We start from the raw sequence: 18254 nt of genomic DNA, 5'->3' as shown, positions 1-18254 counted from the left end.
TTCCAGTTCAATATAAGTTTAACAGAGAACCACATAAAACACTTATTCTAATAAATCTGTAGCTTTTCTGTGTTCATCATGTCTTACTATTTCTATCCCTATCAACAAATAGACTTTAAATTGCCTCTAGATCGACAGATATTTGATAGGAAGAAATGCTACTTCATTCTTTTTTTTTTACTATTTTGTGGTTATAGTGTCATGCGTATGGTTACACAAGGATCAAGTGAACTAGGAAAACCAAAAAAAATTTGCCATGCTCTAAATTGTGTTTTATTTTAAATCAAATCAAACAACAAATTTTATAGTTTTACACACAAACTGTATAAGTGGGTAAATTTGGGCCATCAGAGCTTAGACCTGCCCAAGTGAAGGCGTTTTGAGCAACAATTCGTCCTTATACTTCAGCGTCTCGAGAATGCCATGCCAGCCAACTGTTTTCACTTAAAGGAAGCTCTTCCGGACAGTTAGAACACAAATGGAATTCAGTTTACTGGTTCCCATGGCGCACTAGAAAAAATTATTTCAATTCTTTTTTGCAATTTGTGTTCATCAAATTGTTAACTAGACCCAAGATTGTTATTTTTTCTTCCTTGTTATATCACAAATATATTAGACTAGACTCGTTTCTCTCTTTCTCTCTCTCTCTCTCTCTCTCTCTTCGTGGTTACAAGTACGATGGGTGTAGACTCTATACCAGCCCCCTGGCCTAATAGAGAGGAAGGCGTAAATATTTCAAGCACTTTTCTCTCCCTCTTATATATCCTCCCAAACAAAACACAGATTTGATTATTCCTGTATACCTATGTACATGTGTCATATGCAACAATCTAAATGTTGTCCAAGGCCTTGAGATTGAGCAAACACGCGGTCGGTATATGCAAGATTATAGTGCCCTCACTTTTTATTCTTTTTATTTATTTGGGCTCCTGTCAAAAGACATACGGAGGTGTATACGTCCGACGACTATTATGACATCCACGCGCGCACACACACACACATCATCATCAGATTTAATCATAAAAAAATAAAGAAACAAGAACGGGAAGGGGAGGGGGATATATCATTTTCTTTTAGCATCTTAATTCCGTCGGTGATGATGGTGTCCAAAAAAGAATGTTCAGTGATGCGAACGTCACCGGAATTTTAGTGACGTATTAAATTACGTCAAAGTCATACGTAATTTGAAACCAATACGTAATAAGTCAAAAAATGACGTCAACGTAACTCACTTTTTTTCAAACGTCAAACGTCTGACGTTACGTCATCAATACTATTGATTAGTTTAGGGTTCGATAAAATGGACTGTTTATTCGCAGGTGAAAAGAAAAACAAATGACTGTCAGTAACGGATATATGTCCTAAGAACTGAGAATTTAACTGATTTCCTTGATTACTTCGAATAGCTTAGAGTGAGCCATGAAAACGGCCGGATAGAAACTGATCCAAATCCTGTAAATAGGCTCGTACTTCACATCTGAAAGGGATATATCAAATATCAATATATATATATAGAGGAATTCACCTTTGGAATTTAAATTGTTTTAAATATAAATTAACGCAACGATCGTTTTTTATACCATCGAGAGAAAAATTCGCAAAGTGGCGTGAACCTTGGCCGAATGTGCAGAGACTTCCCTCGTTCGAGTGTGCGTTTTAAAATGATTCTTCAGCTCTTCCAATTCGGCGACTGCCATCTTCTTATTCTTTGGAAAAAAAAAACGTTTTTATGTACCTTATTACTCGCGTGTAACAGACAACACAGTGTGTAGCGCCAACAGCGGCCATCTACTGAAACTTTGTTCATTTTGGTACTGGATAAAACAATGTGTTTCCCAACACACCCGCTGTGGCTCTGCAACTAAGGTCTGGCCAGAACACTTCCAGGGGGAAAAGGCAATGAAAGGCCTTTCCATATAAGTGGTTAAACCGTCTGTAGATTGTATTTCTCGTTGTCAACGGACGCAAAATTTTTGTTTTTAAACTTGGCGGGAAGACTGGGAGGGAGCAGAACTGCAGAAGTACATTTGGCAACGGCGGCATGGAAATTAGCATAACGATCAAACGACGAGATGTGGTTGATGTGGGTGTGGACTCGTGGTGTTTCCTGATAGAAAAGCTTAGTATAATGCCGATTATAATAGGTACTTCTATAAAACTACGAATACAAATGTTGGTTTAAAAATGACTTTATAAGTCGAGAACCCTGTTACAAAAGTTGTGAAAATTCATGTTGCTTCCTGACGGGCACTTACAACGTGTAATAGGCCTAAACTCACATGTTGATGCATAACGGATGCTGCCGGATGATGGGGGACACATAGATGAGGGACCCAATGTATAGATTATATAACCTACATGCCAATGAGACGTCGACTCGGATGACATCCGGACGCACTAAACATACACGGCGACAGCAGAGAACGTCAAAGGAACATCTTTTAACTAAAAATAAAAAGATTGACATTCTCCACTCTGTTGACTACTGGAACATGTTCCTTTTTGCCATCCTGACCGACGCCGAGCTTCAAGTTGGGAAAAAAAATTTCAAAGTACATCGAGCCATTATCTCTTCAAGGAGTCCGGTATTCACGGAGCTGTTCAATACTTGTGCTGTTGGATTGTACATTACTTCTGAACTATTTGAGTAAGTTTTCCATTTTTAGTCTTCAGTATTTGAGGATTTTGTACGAGAATTGTATTGTTTTAACAAAGAGAATTTACTTGTAGAAACCAAACTTAAAGATTTTGTTGACGCTTCGCTCGACTGAGAACTTCATTAGCTCGACGTCAAGACAGCCTTTTTATGTGGGTATCTGCACGAAGAGCTTCAACCGATCCATTTCTTCTCTTGGTTCAAACTTACACTATCCAGAACTTGTCTTCGCCACCGTGCAGATAGTTACAACTTGGCAAATTAAGATTTTCCACATTGTTCAATTCTCTGTTTCCAGCTGCCCAGCAACTGTCGGAGACGCACAACACTCTGGGCTTAGACGGAAAGACCTGGGCGCTGGCCGAAGTCACCCCAGCTCCTAAAAGGCCATTGAGGCGTCGGCGTTTGCTCCGCCGGCCCTGGAACCACCCCTCATCGTCACCCAGCACTCGCTAGGACCACAAAAATTCATTTTCCTGACCACCCAGTGCTGCCACGTCGTCACCCAGCTGAGGCCGGTGGATATCCTCCGCCAGTTGCTCTTTGACGCTTCAGGGCCAGACAGTACGGCCGTTGGGGCATTTTTCCAGTAGACCACTCACACCAGTTTGCTGGCTACTGGGTAGCGATTCCTTATTGATCTGTACTTTTTTTATTGGATTAGTTTATTTTTCAGAAGCCAACGGTAATCCAACTGGTTTTTTAAAAGTCATTTTCATAAATGAAAATATGTTATGTCATTTATGAGAAGATTATGTTTTTCCAATTTCGCTTTTTAATATCTGTAATAAGTGTTGAACAAAGCTGAATATTACATGACAATGGCATGCTAGTATTGACGGAGCACGGTGAACTATTATAGCTCTGAAATTTACCGCGAAAATCTTTCTGTGGTCTTAACTTATGTAGAGTCGTATTTCATATTCCTATTTATGTGCAAACCCCCCCCCCCCCCCCAAAAGGTCAGTGAAACGACATTTGCCATAAGTTCTATATGCCATGAAACGCCGAAATGGCCAACCAACCATTTTTGTGAAAATTGTGAAATCAAAACAAGAATTTCTTTCTCCTTTACAGTTACTATCTAGATTCGTTTTCTCTTTAAGAAAGTGTAAGGGATGGGGTGGCGAGGGATTTTGTTAAATGTCCAGTGATTTTCTGCTACTTTGTTAGTTCCAGGCCCGGCCGACCCCCGAAACAATCTCCGTTGATGGGTATCACTTCACCGCAACACGACGCCCTAATGAAGATGAAGAAACCGATTAACACATCCTGTAATAAAAAAATGGTATTAGTGAAACAAATATTTTAGCAACATCAGGCTCAGGCTCAGGCTCAGGCTCAGGCTCAGAATACATGAGAAACCTACAGCAAACCATCAGAAGGATGACCGGAACCATCCTGGGGCAGAACAGTGGAATGTTCGTACAGGGGATCGTCCAGAGGATGACGTTGTAACAACAAAAAAAGTATTGAACCCGTCGAGAATGAATCAAATTTTTTGGAGAGTGTCAATAACGTATGAACACACTAGTTTTAGAGCTGACATCTGTGGACTACACGTCAGTTTTCTGATGGCTTATCGTAACGTAACAACTAAAATTTCGTGTCATTATTCTATTTTTTATTTTTTATTTTTTTTATGGTCATTTTTTAGATCAATGCTACTTCTCTTCCTGCTGACTTCAAAATGCCTAAATCAATGAAAGTTAGGTGATTTATTTCAAATGAAAGGGTGTGGACCCACTTTGAGTTGGTGAGCAAAGCACCTAGCGACAAGTTTTTTTTCTTTTTTCACATTTATACGGTTAGCCATGCTGAAATTATTGGCCACAAATTCCTCTACGATATATTGAACAAGAGAAATTCGTTTGGAGTGATTGATTCCACTACAGCATCAATGCTTTCTGGTAGTCTACAAAATTTTAATCTCGTGCCAGTAGCCAAACAGAGCCCTGTGCCTCACGAGCTGACGCCGTATGCTGACGCATGTAAGTGATGTTAAAATACTCTCAGCATATCTAAACGATACAATTTGTGTTTTTTTTTTCTTTTTTTGTTTTACGAGATACCTAAAACTGTGACGCCGTATTGGGCGTCGTGGTGTTCCAAATGAAGGCACGGTAGACAAAATCAGTTTCAATGCTGTCAAAAGACAAGCACAATTTGAGGAACTTAGCTTTCAAAGTTGTCCGTGGAATGAGGGCATGTTGGAGGTACCCATGTTGTCCATTGCGGCGGCTGCTCACCCTGTAGGCTGGCCATCTACCCAAACTTGGTCCAAAACGAGTTCTCCATCTCACACAATTTGGAAAACTAGAAACCGTGTAGTAAAAAAGTCAGTCGATTCACTATCCACCATATCGACAGAGAACTTGAAAAGAAACATCCCGACAAACGTCGAAGAACAGACCGTGACTAAAAGGTTGAAATTAGACACGTATTTCCGGAATTTTGCTAAGAAAGAGTTGATACGTGCCCTGTGGAGTCGCTGTATGCAGGCAAACAATCTAGCAGTTTACAAACTCACGGTCAAACAAATTGCGGTTGAGATAAAAGATTCTCTCTCTTCTACACCAAATACTTGAGAAAATGGAGGATTTTGCAGTTCAACATAACAGGTCCTAAAAATCATGAATTATTGTGTCTCTCCATGTCTTGATCAATATTTTTTCGTACTACAAAATGAAAATGTTGTCCATGTCTTCAGTTGATTCGGGCAATTAACTGTTTGTTGGTTTATTTTTTTTGTCACAATTTGTCACAATTTTTGGTAACCGCACGTATGTTGCGCCGAAACGTCACGTAACTTGCTCTGGAAATTTCGTCTTTAGATGTACGAAAAGTTATTATAATTACCACAAGTGTCCCAACAACGGCATGCTTCGGAGTCAAGTCCATGTCTCGCTGACTGCACATTTCTATCATAAAAAGAAAAAGAAATTGCTCGATACTTTCACCGGGTAAGCCGTAGCACTGATTCACGAACGCTTACTGTTAAAATTTAACTTACGTTGGAGTTAAACAAGCCAACCACTGCCTGTCGCTAACTAGCGTTGATTTTCTTCCAATCTGAAAATTGGGCTCGGTGTAAAGCATTTTGGAGATATTGGCGTCACTGAAAGTGGTGAGGAACACACCGCTAGCCACGTTGCCGGCCCGTTTTGTGGCATCTGCGAGTGTGACGTCAACCCTCTTGAAGATGCTGAAACACAGAAATGCAAATGGTGCAATAAAAATATCGCTATGCCGGTGTGTTGTTACCAGTTTGTTTTTATCAGTTGGCAGATTCAAGACAAAACTGTTCTGCGCACTACTCTTCATCTATTTATTAACTTTTAATTTTTTTAGGTACGTGGACTAAATGGCTTTTGAATTCAACCCCAATTCACGTCATTATTGTTTGCGTTTTTGAGTAGACATGTGCAAACATTGCATACATTGAGGACTACCAAACGAAATGGAAATCATTATACCACAATTTGTGTATCTGTTAAATTTGACTGTTTCAATATTTCATAACGTGTACTAAATATTATTTCCGAAACAAGCCAGCGACGATGTACTACAATGTTTCTCGGTCACCTATACAGCATTGGCGCAATTACATTAGATTTCCGTGATTGAATTTTACAGAGCAAGGATCCAGGCCAACCACAAACAAACAGGAGGAAGTGTTCAGCGCCACTCTCACTTGTTTGCGATTTGGATTACGTAAGTTTATTTTTAATTTCTTTTCAATTTCATAATGTATTTTTTCTTATTTTTATCAATGCAGAATCATTTTGTGTTCCTAAATAAACGTCCACAGCATAGCCCAGCAGCACCTTCTTCATCTTCCACACTATTTAAAGCCACTTCTTCCTCTTCAACACCACCAACAGCACCTCGGCTCCTCCTTCCTCTTCCATACCATCCACTGCCATATGATGTTGCTAATCAAGATGAAAATAGTCAAAGTAAACTCCTTCTGTGTTTTTTATTATGCCTGCTTGATACAGCAAACCCGATATTTCTAGATAAAGGCAGAGAACAATTACTTAAGACTATAATTACTTAAGTAATTGCTAGTGACTTACGAATAATTGTACTGATAGAACCTACTATTTGTAAACATAATTTTAATAACTGTTGACATAAATACTAGTGAACATTTGAATATGAACATGTAAACATGCATTACTTAAAGCCCGAATTATTAAACATTTAAATACAACTGTGCATGAATACTTAAGACCAAAAATACTTGTGTCCTTAAATTCAATCAAAAAATTGTGTCTGTGCTTATTACTCTATTTACTAGTGAAAAAAATTACTTGTATCTGGTTCCCAAAGGTTTTTACGATTTTAAGCTAAGATATAGCGCGTCTTCCGGAAGAGGAGAGGAACAATTTTATTATTTTAGTGGGATTATTTTTTAAAATATCTTAACCGCAATCTAGAAGAGTATGACGAAAATGATTTCGTAAATATAAAAAAGATTTCGTTTTTTATCTCTTATACCTCAACCTTTAGATTAAGAAAAAAATATTAAGATGTTGTGAAAAATGTAATCATATTAATTATAAAGTTTGGAAATAGCTAAGAAAATAATAATAAATGTTTAAAAGGAAAGAAAAGATAGGTTTTCGAGGCAGAATTGGCCCAAGGCCTAACCCTTTACCAGTCAAAAATAACCCTGCAGCTCTGTCTAGATTTACCCCCCCCCCCCCAGGGTAAAAAAATAATTGATTTTATTTTCTTGTAGATACTGTCAATACTTTAAGCTTATAAAATATTGTATAGTGTTGTAGACTTCAGGAGGAATGAAAAACCTATAGTATTGCTATTTAAAATATTGTTTAACACTCACAGTTAACATAGGCTGTGAGGGAAAAGGCTAAACGAGCCTTCTACAAATTCGTATTATTTTGATCAATTCAATCAGGAAAGAACATTTCTTTTCGGATTTTGATGGATGAGACACCAATGAATATTTTTATAAAATTGGTTTTTCCCTCTAGTTATTCGCTTCTCAGAAAAGCGATTCTAAAGTATCCGAAATCTCTGATGAAAATTAAAAAAAACCCAATTTTTAGCCTTTTTGTTGACAATTTATAGCAGCAGACGATTTAAAGCTATGCGAAGGAAAATTAAGTAAAAATAAAACAATTAAGAATTAAAACAGTGGATATACATATTTCCGCCGCTTACTTTTTTGATCAGCGGCAGCGGAGCCTGTGATGCATAGGCAATATTGCCAGATTAAAATCTATTTTCCTTTACAATAAGATATTTTTACATGGCAGTGTTGTATTTTCGTCTGCTTCAAATATCATTGAAATCTTAGAAATCGCTAGAGAATGATCTCGTCGTTCAAATTGTGGATGATAAAACCTACAAAAGAGTGGTATTTCGGTAGAAGGAACATTCTCAGTAACACTCTTTCTTTGACATTGAAAACAACCTTTTTCCCAATAAAAAACAATTAATAAAAAACAAAGCAATTAAAAATCAACGACGTGCTTTAATGATTAAAGATTTCATCCCCTAGTTTCAGTTGATGTTCACTCATGAGGGTTAGAAAATGACCGTATTGAATCCTTAGAGACTGAAATATATATAAAAAAATATTTAGACATTTCTATACAGCTCTGTTATCTCTAGGTAACTACTCATGAATATGATATAGTTTGATATAATTTTAATTTTAGTTTATCCGAAATTTCAGTCCCGAATTGAAGGGAATTGGTTTAACCAAATTTACTTCAAATTGTGTTTCGTATCCACATCGTATCGTTTAATTTTTTTTTGCATTTAGATTAAAAGAAAAACAGATATAATTTTGAATTGATGTGATGATTGTTGTGATAAGATTTTCTCCTGAGTGATGAAATTGAAGAAGAGATTAGAATCAACACACAATCACATACCACACAATGAGACTAATAAGTTACCTTATTTAACTTTTCAAATTTTCAATTTCTGCTAAAATGTATTTCAATGCCGTGCCCTTTTTATCGAAGTGGCCTTTGAGAGTTATACTTCTCGACACGAGACATATTTGCTGATCAAATTCTTGTCCTGTCCTGTCTCTCGGTACTATTGCCGAATTACGACCGGAGCTAAAAGATCATATAATGGAGCAATGCATTGTGAATACGTTGCTCATTTTCATCAATCCCGGAACTTCAGCTACATTAGTTGCCCCAGCAGCGTCACTTGGACTTGTGTCCAACTTGTGCACAACTGGGGTTGTCCAGCCAGTATCTATATAGTCCAACAGTATCTACCACTGGTCTGCTGCAGATGCCTGTCTTCAACTAAAGTCTAACTCGTTAGTATTGTCTGCCAAATGCTTTAAAGTAATTAATAAACAGCCCTTTCCCCTCATTGTTTACCCCACTCCCTCCAGTCCAGATATCGTCCGAATATTCCGATTCCTAGTTCTACCTATAATTTACAATAATATATTTTTATAATAATAATATATTGTGTGTCTAAAATATACGCTTCAACCTTTGCGGCGACTAGTTATCCTGCATTTCCACCATCCAACCAGTGGTCACAAAATTGCTGGTGTCCCGGCATACTCCAGTCTCCCCTATTTTTTAAACAATGAACAAGGATTGTGTCCGCAAAAAAAAACATCTGCCTCTTCAATACCATGCGGTCAAATAGCAACCCAAGGTTGGGAGGATTCTTTTAATGATGGGGGAAAAGATTAAGTAAAATTTTTGTAAAAATGTAAGGTTCTGACGAGATTTTTAGCTAAGCACTCAAGTGTAGATCTCAAAGATTGCAAGTGTTGTACGTTATTTTTTTTATTGTTGTGATGAATTGCTTGTATGTAGTGAATACAAAAACTTGGGCCCGTATGACGTTAATAACGACGTACGGGCCTAATTATTTACCATACCCGATAGATTTCCATACCAGTATCGATCCTTGATGCATTTAGTATCCCAAGAGGTAATAACACAATTACTCTTAGTCAAAAAGCCTCTTTCATTATCTTGTAGACCATAACAAGGCCAAAAGGGTATTTGACTGACTCCAAACGGTTACTGAAAACAACTTCCGCAGACAGACAGACAGACAGTTCGGTGAATTCAGAGAAGGGTCTTCAAACAACCGGTTATCATGTTCAGCGCCTGAAATATAATTAAAAAATATACATTTTTAAATATTTTCCAGTATTCTCCCGTGATACCTCACAGAGTCAAATGGCATCACGTACTGAATGTGATTTTTTATGCAAAGATTTGCAAATGTATGCGCCAGTTCAGTAGACCAGAGAGAAATGGCAAAAACAAGTTTACATAGATTTGATATCGGATATACCCAGTTGGGTCTAGTGTACCCGTGTGTGCGGTTGAAAATACACCGACTGTTCTCTGAACGCAGAAAAAAAGCCAACATATTCTGTAAGACTTGTTTGACTGTGGCAACTGCGGGGTTCACATCAGGGGCTGTTCTGCTGTTCAATAAAAATTTTTCTCCTGTATAAATGCACAGCATCAAATCAATACATAACTGTAGTGTATGGTTTGTATTAATTTTCTTATTTTAATTTTTCAATTGACGGGGAACTGCCCACCACTCTTAAAAAAAACTTCAGTCGTTTTTTTTTGTTAATCTGCTTCAATAATTGGACCTAATGGCATGGAAATAAAAAGTATTAAACACAGATTTTTATATGAAGTCTGTTACAAACCGAATACAACAGATTCAATAAAATATGTACCAAATCAGAATTAGGTTTTTTTTTATCTTTTGAATCATTATTTTTTAAATCCAAACCTAAGGGATTACGAAATAAACACCATATTTGAAAAGGTCTTTTTCTCGAAGTGGCCTTTTCTTTTTCTTTGCCTTTTCCTTTTTCTCGAAGTGGCCTTTTAGAGTTTTACTGATCGAGTCCAATTCTTTGATGGTATTATTTTTCTTGGCAAGTGCTTTTTCTCATCTCTTTTAAGCGCTTATAAATATTGGTTTCTGCACATATAGTAGGACGTTCAACTGTTAAAGAAACATTGTCAGTGAAATTTAGGGAAGCACTTTATAAATGAAAAAACAAACCTTTTTGGCTAAGAGAATCAGTGGAATGAGATTCTAGTCCTTCCGTTGGCTCCCTAAAAAGAGTGGTTGACTCCTTTCTTGGTAGCTTCCCAGATGCTTGGACTTTGGGCACCTCTACACCTTTTCTATTAGGGAGATTAAATAAAGAAGAGGTCCTTTTCTGCGGAGATATGAGAATGGGGTATTCTTGAACGCTGAGACTCAATTGGATGAACAGTCGGCTCTGAACCTCGTCTTTTTCCATGATTAGATTCGGAATTTGTATCCGTAGTGGTATCCCCAGTGATTCTTCAATTCTTATGTTTATGCGCAAGACAAAATTTCTTAGAATAATTATATTTTCATATATTGGAGTTCATATTCGGTAGGTAGGCAATCCATTTTAGCATGACCAATCTTTAAGGCAGTCACATAACACGATAGTGTTTTAATGTTTAGTTAAACTGTGCTGGCTCCAGAAGTCTGCAAGAATTTCCAGTTTGATTTTAACTTTTTTCTTCTTTGTTGAAGTATTCTGGATTCCGCAGTATTATTACGAGTATAAAAATGTAGGCATACCAAGGTACGTACAAGGTACAAGGCATACCAAGGCATACCAAGGTAGTAAGATTATTATTTCACCGTATTCTTATTCAAGCCTCACATCATTTAAATTTATTTTTTTATTTGTGGGTCTTGTTGACCTCCCTATGTCAACAAAAATTGTGTACCTCATCTTATTAGCAGTAACAGTATCCACACCCAAATACAAATACGCCAAATGGTCCTTTCAACATGGAATCGTAAGCCAGCAAATTTTCGACTGTCAATCACTCTTTTTTAAGTCTACTTAGTGCATTTTTTACAGATGAAGTACGAACTAAAAAAAAATTAATAATTCAAAATTCGCCATGACGTGACGCATCCAGGTGGTAATAAATCAAGACTTGGTTGAAGAAGTCACAACCCCTTAATCAGTTGTTCTCCTTACATACACTGTTGAAACAGAACTAATGAGCCCATTTGGTGTTACGGAGACCAAATGTATTGCACCCCATGTTCTGGGACCAAGTTAGCGCTTGTTTTACTAGATCACTAGGCTTCTGAATCTCAATTTCAAAACAGACAATTATTTGTTATTGGATTTTGCTATAGTTTTTTCTAAATGATACGGGCAAAGCTCGTTATAAGGATTCGCGATAAGGCCAAAAGATATTTTCTGCACATGATCTGCAATAAAAGTAACGTATTTGTTGAAAATCCTTCTTGCCTATTTGATGTTTTTCCAAATTTGTAGCCTGGAATCGAGAAAGACTCGTTTAACCTTCTTTTTCTTAATATCAAACATCCAGAACCATGATCTGTAAACGCGTCGTGATCACAAGAAAATTTATTTGATGATAGAGTTAAGAAGAAATGCTTTCCGGTAGAATACCTAAGTATATTCTGGGCTAAACATTTCATAGCTTTCTCGTTCGGAGTAAGCTACTTCATCTAAAAGAGATCATCTCCAGATTCTGTTGTTTTTCTGTTGTTCATGTTCAGATTTATGTTTTCTGAGAAGTCTGACAGTGATACAACTTATTGACACCAAAACCAATTGATACGATCAGTTTGTTTTGATATACTGTCTATATAGTCTTCATTATTGTCTCTTCAACCACATCGCCACATTAACCACATTCATTATTCATCTTTATCCAGCTGATTATAAAATTTCACTAAAAAACTATGATAAATGACTAAAAAACTATGATAAACCCTAATGCTAACGATAAATATCAGTCAATGTAGATTCTACACCATATGCCACTTGTGAAAAGATACAACAAGTTTGTATCTGAACAATGGGAATTGTCTCCATTGTGTTTTTAACCACAACAACAGTTGTTTGGGAAACATCTGGAAATAAAAAATTCTGATAAATGCTATTTTGAAATGCGAAAGATGAAGATGGGATTTACCATGCTTAAACCCTGTAAAATGATGAAATTATTTTCCATCACAATTTTTTTCTACACCTACTTTTTTATTGGCCAAAGTTGAGGCAATAAACCCAATCTAGTGTAATAACATGATATGAAATATGACTAAAAAAAAAATATTGGATGCAATTCCACAGGGGACTTACTTTAAAATAGACTTAACCACGACATTATTTGACGTAAGTAACTACTTTTGACTCTATGGTGTAGACGGTGGATTTTCTAGCTTCTTCAAAGGTCTTTTCCTCACCCACGTAACGCCCCTTTTTCGTCAGACTTTTTATAGCGCTTACCTTAAGTTTTCGTCACAACATTTATCTCGAGGTTCAAGAAAACCACGTGCCAAACACGTTCGCGTCGACTAATTAACTGACAGGCGATTTCGCGATGCAGATAGTTGGAACAATTTTCGCATGTTTTTTTTTATCCCAACTCTTATCGTTTTGTTCCAAATGACACAGAGAGATTTGATCGACGTCTTTCGTGAAAGATTATACTCTTAAACTGGTCTGGCCTTCACAAAACGTATCACCCACTCGGGACAAATTCTTCCGTATCTAGTGACAAAGAAAAGGAAACAATATATTGCCTATGGTAATAACAGCATCTCCACACTTTTTAGCCAGATTTGAGCCTTCTCACACACTGCTAGGGTAACAACCATGAAGCAAGGAAGGTTGCCTGATTTGAAGTATAATAAAAAACAAATACGAATAAAGACAAATAAAAATACAATACACAACAAAATTCGTATGGGTCGCACTATTTCAATGGAAAGAGATCCGACTTTTTTTAGGGATACTACGATAAAGGCACGCTGCCGCGCTTCAAGGTTGGCATGGAAATATAGGGCTGAAGCGCCGAATTTTAAAAATTTGTAATCTGCTCTACCGGATCCAGGAATTACAATTTGTAAGGGTCACGGACTGGCACCCTTCTGTTGTTCAATTATGTCTATTCATGGATCATGGTCATTCCAAGTTTTAAACTACAAAATATTGGGTATTATTTGTCCTTGTTATACATCCTCCTATTGAGCTCATAGCATTGATCCTATTGATTTCTTAACATCTAATAGGGTTAGCTTCCTCACAACCCTTCGGGTAAGATCCGAAAGGACAATGGCCTAGAATGAGGTTATGACCAGCTTTGAGACAATCGATTCGATGAACGATGAAAACGTCATCGAAAAAACTTTAAAAATTTTTTTTCCGGTATCGCGCAATACTTTTAGAAATGGGTATCAATCGATGAACGATACCGATACTTTTTAATACAGCGAAAATAGCAAAAGCAGATAGTCGACCTATTAGTCTTTTTGGTGTTTTTTCCAGCGAGGTCAGACGTAGCCTCGGCTGTTTTTTACCCTTTTCGCAGGTAGAAAACGGTCGACCAATGGCAGCGTGCGCGCAAGGACACTGATAAACACACAAACTCCTCCCCCCTTCTTCCCTTTTCGTTTTATTAGTAAGGGATTCATCTAAGCCGAACTGCTTGCTCGGCCGTTAAAATAAAGTACATACCACAAATGCTGACTTGTACGTCTGTTATTAATTAATTATTTTGACTTTATGAGTTATTGACAATAAGTTAGGCCTATATGAATCTGATACTTTGAATGAACGTGCAAATGATTTGCTTCGCAATAAAATACAGGCAAGTTATTTATTCCCATTCGTAAAAAGACATTTAAACTTGAAACAATATATGCCGACTGATTTTAAGTACCTAATATTTATAGCTTTTTAAAAACAGGCCATATGCGATCTTGCAGATTACAGATCGTGAAATGTGGGTAATGATTAATGAGCTTCTGCGTCAGAAAAGGACACAAGGAAAGGGACTCGCAACGTCAAATTTCCTAATTCAAATTTTTTGTTTTTTTCTCTAGCCTGATAATTAATCAGATTTAACCTTCCTTTATGGGACACACAGGTATTTTTGCACTTATTTCTCAATCTTATTTTACATATGAAAAATTCAAAAAAACAATTTTTGTTTTAATTTTCTTTAATTTTTAAATTTTTCGAGGTTTACAATTCTAGCCGCATTGGGCTCTGCCACTAGTAGGCCTATAGCCTATTAGATAACTGTAGAATTTTGATCTTGTTAAAACTTATACTTGAATAAAATTCTTTTTTTAACAACGAAAATTAATCCTGCGAAATTTATTCAGTTTTCTCTGGAGACTGGAGTCCAGAGGTTTTGTTTTTATCAAATTATTGCTATCTGGCATGTTTTGTTTTGATTTGTGCGCAGCTGATCCAACCCCCCCCCCCACCTTCTTGCAACGGCCCAACAAATTGAAGATTTTTGTTTACCCACAAATGTAAAATCTGAAATATCTTTTACGTTGGGTTTGATGTTTGAAGGAGAAATGAAGAAATTTATTTATTACTGATGCCTATAATATTTACAATTACTTCATTTTTACTTCAGGAATTACCGTTTCGTTAAACGTTTTTGTAAGACGGAAATTTCACCGTCAGTGGGAATCTGTTTGAATTGTTGCCGTTTAGCAACACCTTTCATCGTTGCAAACGCTACTCTGCAAAAAAAACGATAAATATTTTCATCAGTCAATCAAAAACAGTTTTATATTTTATTAAATTATAATTTTAAGGGAGGTACTGTTAGTGTTGCATATATTCAATAAGAAATATTACAAAAGAAGTGTCACAGAATAAATCTGCTCATGGACCAATAATGAAACATCTCAAATGTGTCAATCTTGAGCCCGTACGAAAATGGAAGCTAGTCCCTTGTGAGGAACTAGCTAGCTGTCTTCTGTCATGCATACTGTTGCATAGATGGTTTCCCCTGGAATGGGTTTTCTCTGAAATATACTTGCAGATCACTGCTATGCGCTTACTAGTTACTCACTAATATAAGTAGTTGAGCAATAGGTAGGTATGATATAATTGGTAGGTAACGGGCATAAACTAGTGAGTTTTATATTTTTATGATCAGCTAGGGTTTTCCAAGTTTTAGTTCGTCTGTATTTATTACCCTCGTCGCCCAGTAAATGAAATACAATAAATGTTGATTTATGCTACCTTTTATTTTATTAACTGGTAACACTTCTTGGGTCTGATGGCAGATTGAAATGGCTTACATAAATTGGGTTGCAACTTTGAAAGAGAGTTACAAAACAATAATAAAGAGATAACCTCATCAATGCGATAAAAAAATGATTAAATAACTGAGTTTTGGATTGTGCTGGGAGCTAGGTTAATAAATTAAAACCATTACGGGAAATTCTATTTGTCTAGATGGCGGGATCGTGAATTGGGGAACAACTAATTTTTAGCATCTTCTTCTTCACCTATGGTGTTCACGCCAGTTTCCAAATCCGTTGTGTTGATTGCCAGAATGGCCCTTGTCTCGGTGGACAATTTTGAGCTTAGTGCAAGTCGGAAATTCTTTGGTTTGATCACTTGGTTGTTATACGTCTTCCAAACTTGGATAATGAACACGGAAGAAGAATAGAAACGTTTCAATTTCTTTTGAAACAGTTGAACAAAAAAAAACTTACGAGTTACAGCTAAAAAATGTTTTCTGGGCAAACCGGGCTTAACTGGTGTTGATGTTGGTTTGTTATCAGTTATCGCTATCCTTTACTTTTGGGTTTATTACTTTTGAAAACCAAAAAACTGCCCTCACATCATAATTACGTTTTTTACGAATCACGTTACCAGGAGTATTTCCCCTACCTCTAAGATTATTTCTGTGGGTTTTTATTAAGTCTAATTTATAAAGTTGTAATGTCAATTTCCGCTCACACTCACCCGAAATGAAGCGTGATGAATGTAAAGCAAGCAAACCCAAACAATCATGCAATCCTTTCTTGTTTACAAATCAACACTGGCATTGTTTGGCTGCTTCTACCTCTCTTACTTAACGTACTCTCTAGAATAATTATGATGTTATATGTTTACAAGAACCTTATGCATCTATGTCACCTGGAAACCAACAACCTTATCTAGTCCAAGAAGATCAAATATCTCACCTGGTTATCAATCTTTAGACAATCTGAATAGTGAACAAGCTTATGGTGTGTTAATATTGTAACGTGTGTCGGTCGTTCGTCTCCCAAAATACCTTTTCTCTTTTCTCCGAACTCTTTTCTCTTAGTCAAGTAAACTTCTTTCTTCTCTCTTTCCCGGAACAGTTCGAAGTCGTATACTTAACACCGATCGACAAGACAACGTCTTCGGCTGTTCTCTGTGTTCCCTTTCTCGTTCTTTTTGATCATTCTCTCTACTTCTGTCTACCCGAATGGATCTGTTTTTTGGCCACTCTCCTTGTGGATTGCAGCAGTACGTAGTCTACGTCTACTTAACTAAGCATACCCTGTTTCCCGTCTTCACTATTGAATGTGGTTGTGTTGTTGTTTTACCGGAACTGGAATACCACAAAGCATGGCCAGTGTAAATTTGAGTATTTTGTATTTAGCTGGAATGTCACAAAACATGGCCAGCGAAATCGTGTACGAACGGTGGTGGTATCGGCCGGGTAATGTTTTGCCGTGGTCACGGGCGTCGGAGGCCGTATTTTCTAATACGGGCCGAACCAGAATCTCTTGTGTAAACCAAGTCAGGAAAATAGACCGAGAATTGATGTTTACTGCCGTATCCTGTCCCGTTTTCTTAATAATATTTGCATGTTCCACTTTTCCCTAAGAAATTAACAAACGAGGTTTCTGCTATGAAATTCAAGGTAACTCCATGTGTCTATTTGACGTATCTGCATACTTAAGACCATAAATTCAACCCCTCTAAAGCTTTACATACCCTTTGCAACTTTCTAAAACGACCATCATACTTCTATTTTCTGTATCGACTCAAACGCTCAGAACGAATATATGGGCCACTTCTCAAACGGACGCTAAAGGAGGTTCAATGGAGAGAAGGTAAAAATTCTTAACAGAAACCCTGCCAAATACCCCATCACACTTATTGGCACCTCCTTCATTAACATATCTGGCGACAAATAGTAAATACTTCCAAATCATACTTATAGATATACCTTCTCTCTCAGATCATCCCTGTATCACTTTTAACTCCTTTTGTTCTCTGTCTACATGGCCATTCCATGTCAATTCATACAAAGCCGGTTGCACTCATCTTACCGATTTTGATAAAAATGTGTTCAGGTCTACTTTATGATGGGAAAATATGTTCGACAAGATGATTTTGAAAATAAAAATAGCCGTTACGGTTTGATTTCATTGTTTAATTTTTTTCAATTTTACATATTTAGTGCTACCTCTCTGTATCCTAGTTTTTATCTGTCATAAAACCCTCTTTTTATAAATTCTTTTAAAAATAAAATCAAGAAGCAACTATCATAACTTATAATGCTTCAGTAATACTAAATTAATAAAAGAAAGGATTACAAAGTTTCTGCTCTTCTTGAAAAATGCATTTTGAACAAAAACTTTCCATATGCTTTAAGTTCCGACTGGAACCATCTTCTCATGGTGTTGACTATCAATCCCGCGTGGAGTGCATTGATCCACAAAATTTGCCGGTTATTGCTTATGGAGTTTCTCATTGAAGACGAACGGTCGA

At 36.8% G+C, this 18254-nt stretch overlaps 2 long non-coding RNA genes across 2 annotated transcripts; both read right to left on the bottom strand.

Moving 5' to 3' along the window:
- Positions 1 to 1273: 1273 nt before the first annotated feature.
- On the bottom strand, positions 1274 to 1743 carry LOC124327544. The gene is made up of 3 exons (XR_006916170.1): positions 1581 to 1743; positions 1398 to 1477; positions 1274 to 1305 (listed from the first exon to the last, which is right to left on the bottom strand). It is a non-coding gene; the product is annotated as an uncharacterized LOC124327544 (long non-coding RNA).
- Positions 1744 to 2486: 743 nt separating this feature from the next.
- On the bottom strand, positions 2487 to 18254 carry LOC124327552. The gene is made up of 3 exons (XR_006916179.1): positions 18245 to 18254; positions 17984 to 17986; positions 2487 to 2607 (listed from the first exon to the last, which is right to left on the bottom strand). It is a non-coding gene; the product is annotated as an uncharacterized LOC124327552 (long non-coding RNA).

The sequence above is a fragment of the Daphnia pulicaria genome, chromosome 2, assembly GCF_021234035.1.
Source record: "Daphnia pulicaria isolate SC F1-1A chromosome 2, SC_F0-13Bv2, whole genome shotgun sequence".
NCBI lineage: Eukaryota > Metazoa > Arthropoda > Branchiopoda > Diplostraca > Daphniidae > Daphnia > Daphnia pulicaria.
This window is presented reverse-complemented; position numbering and strand designations above follow the sequence as displayed.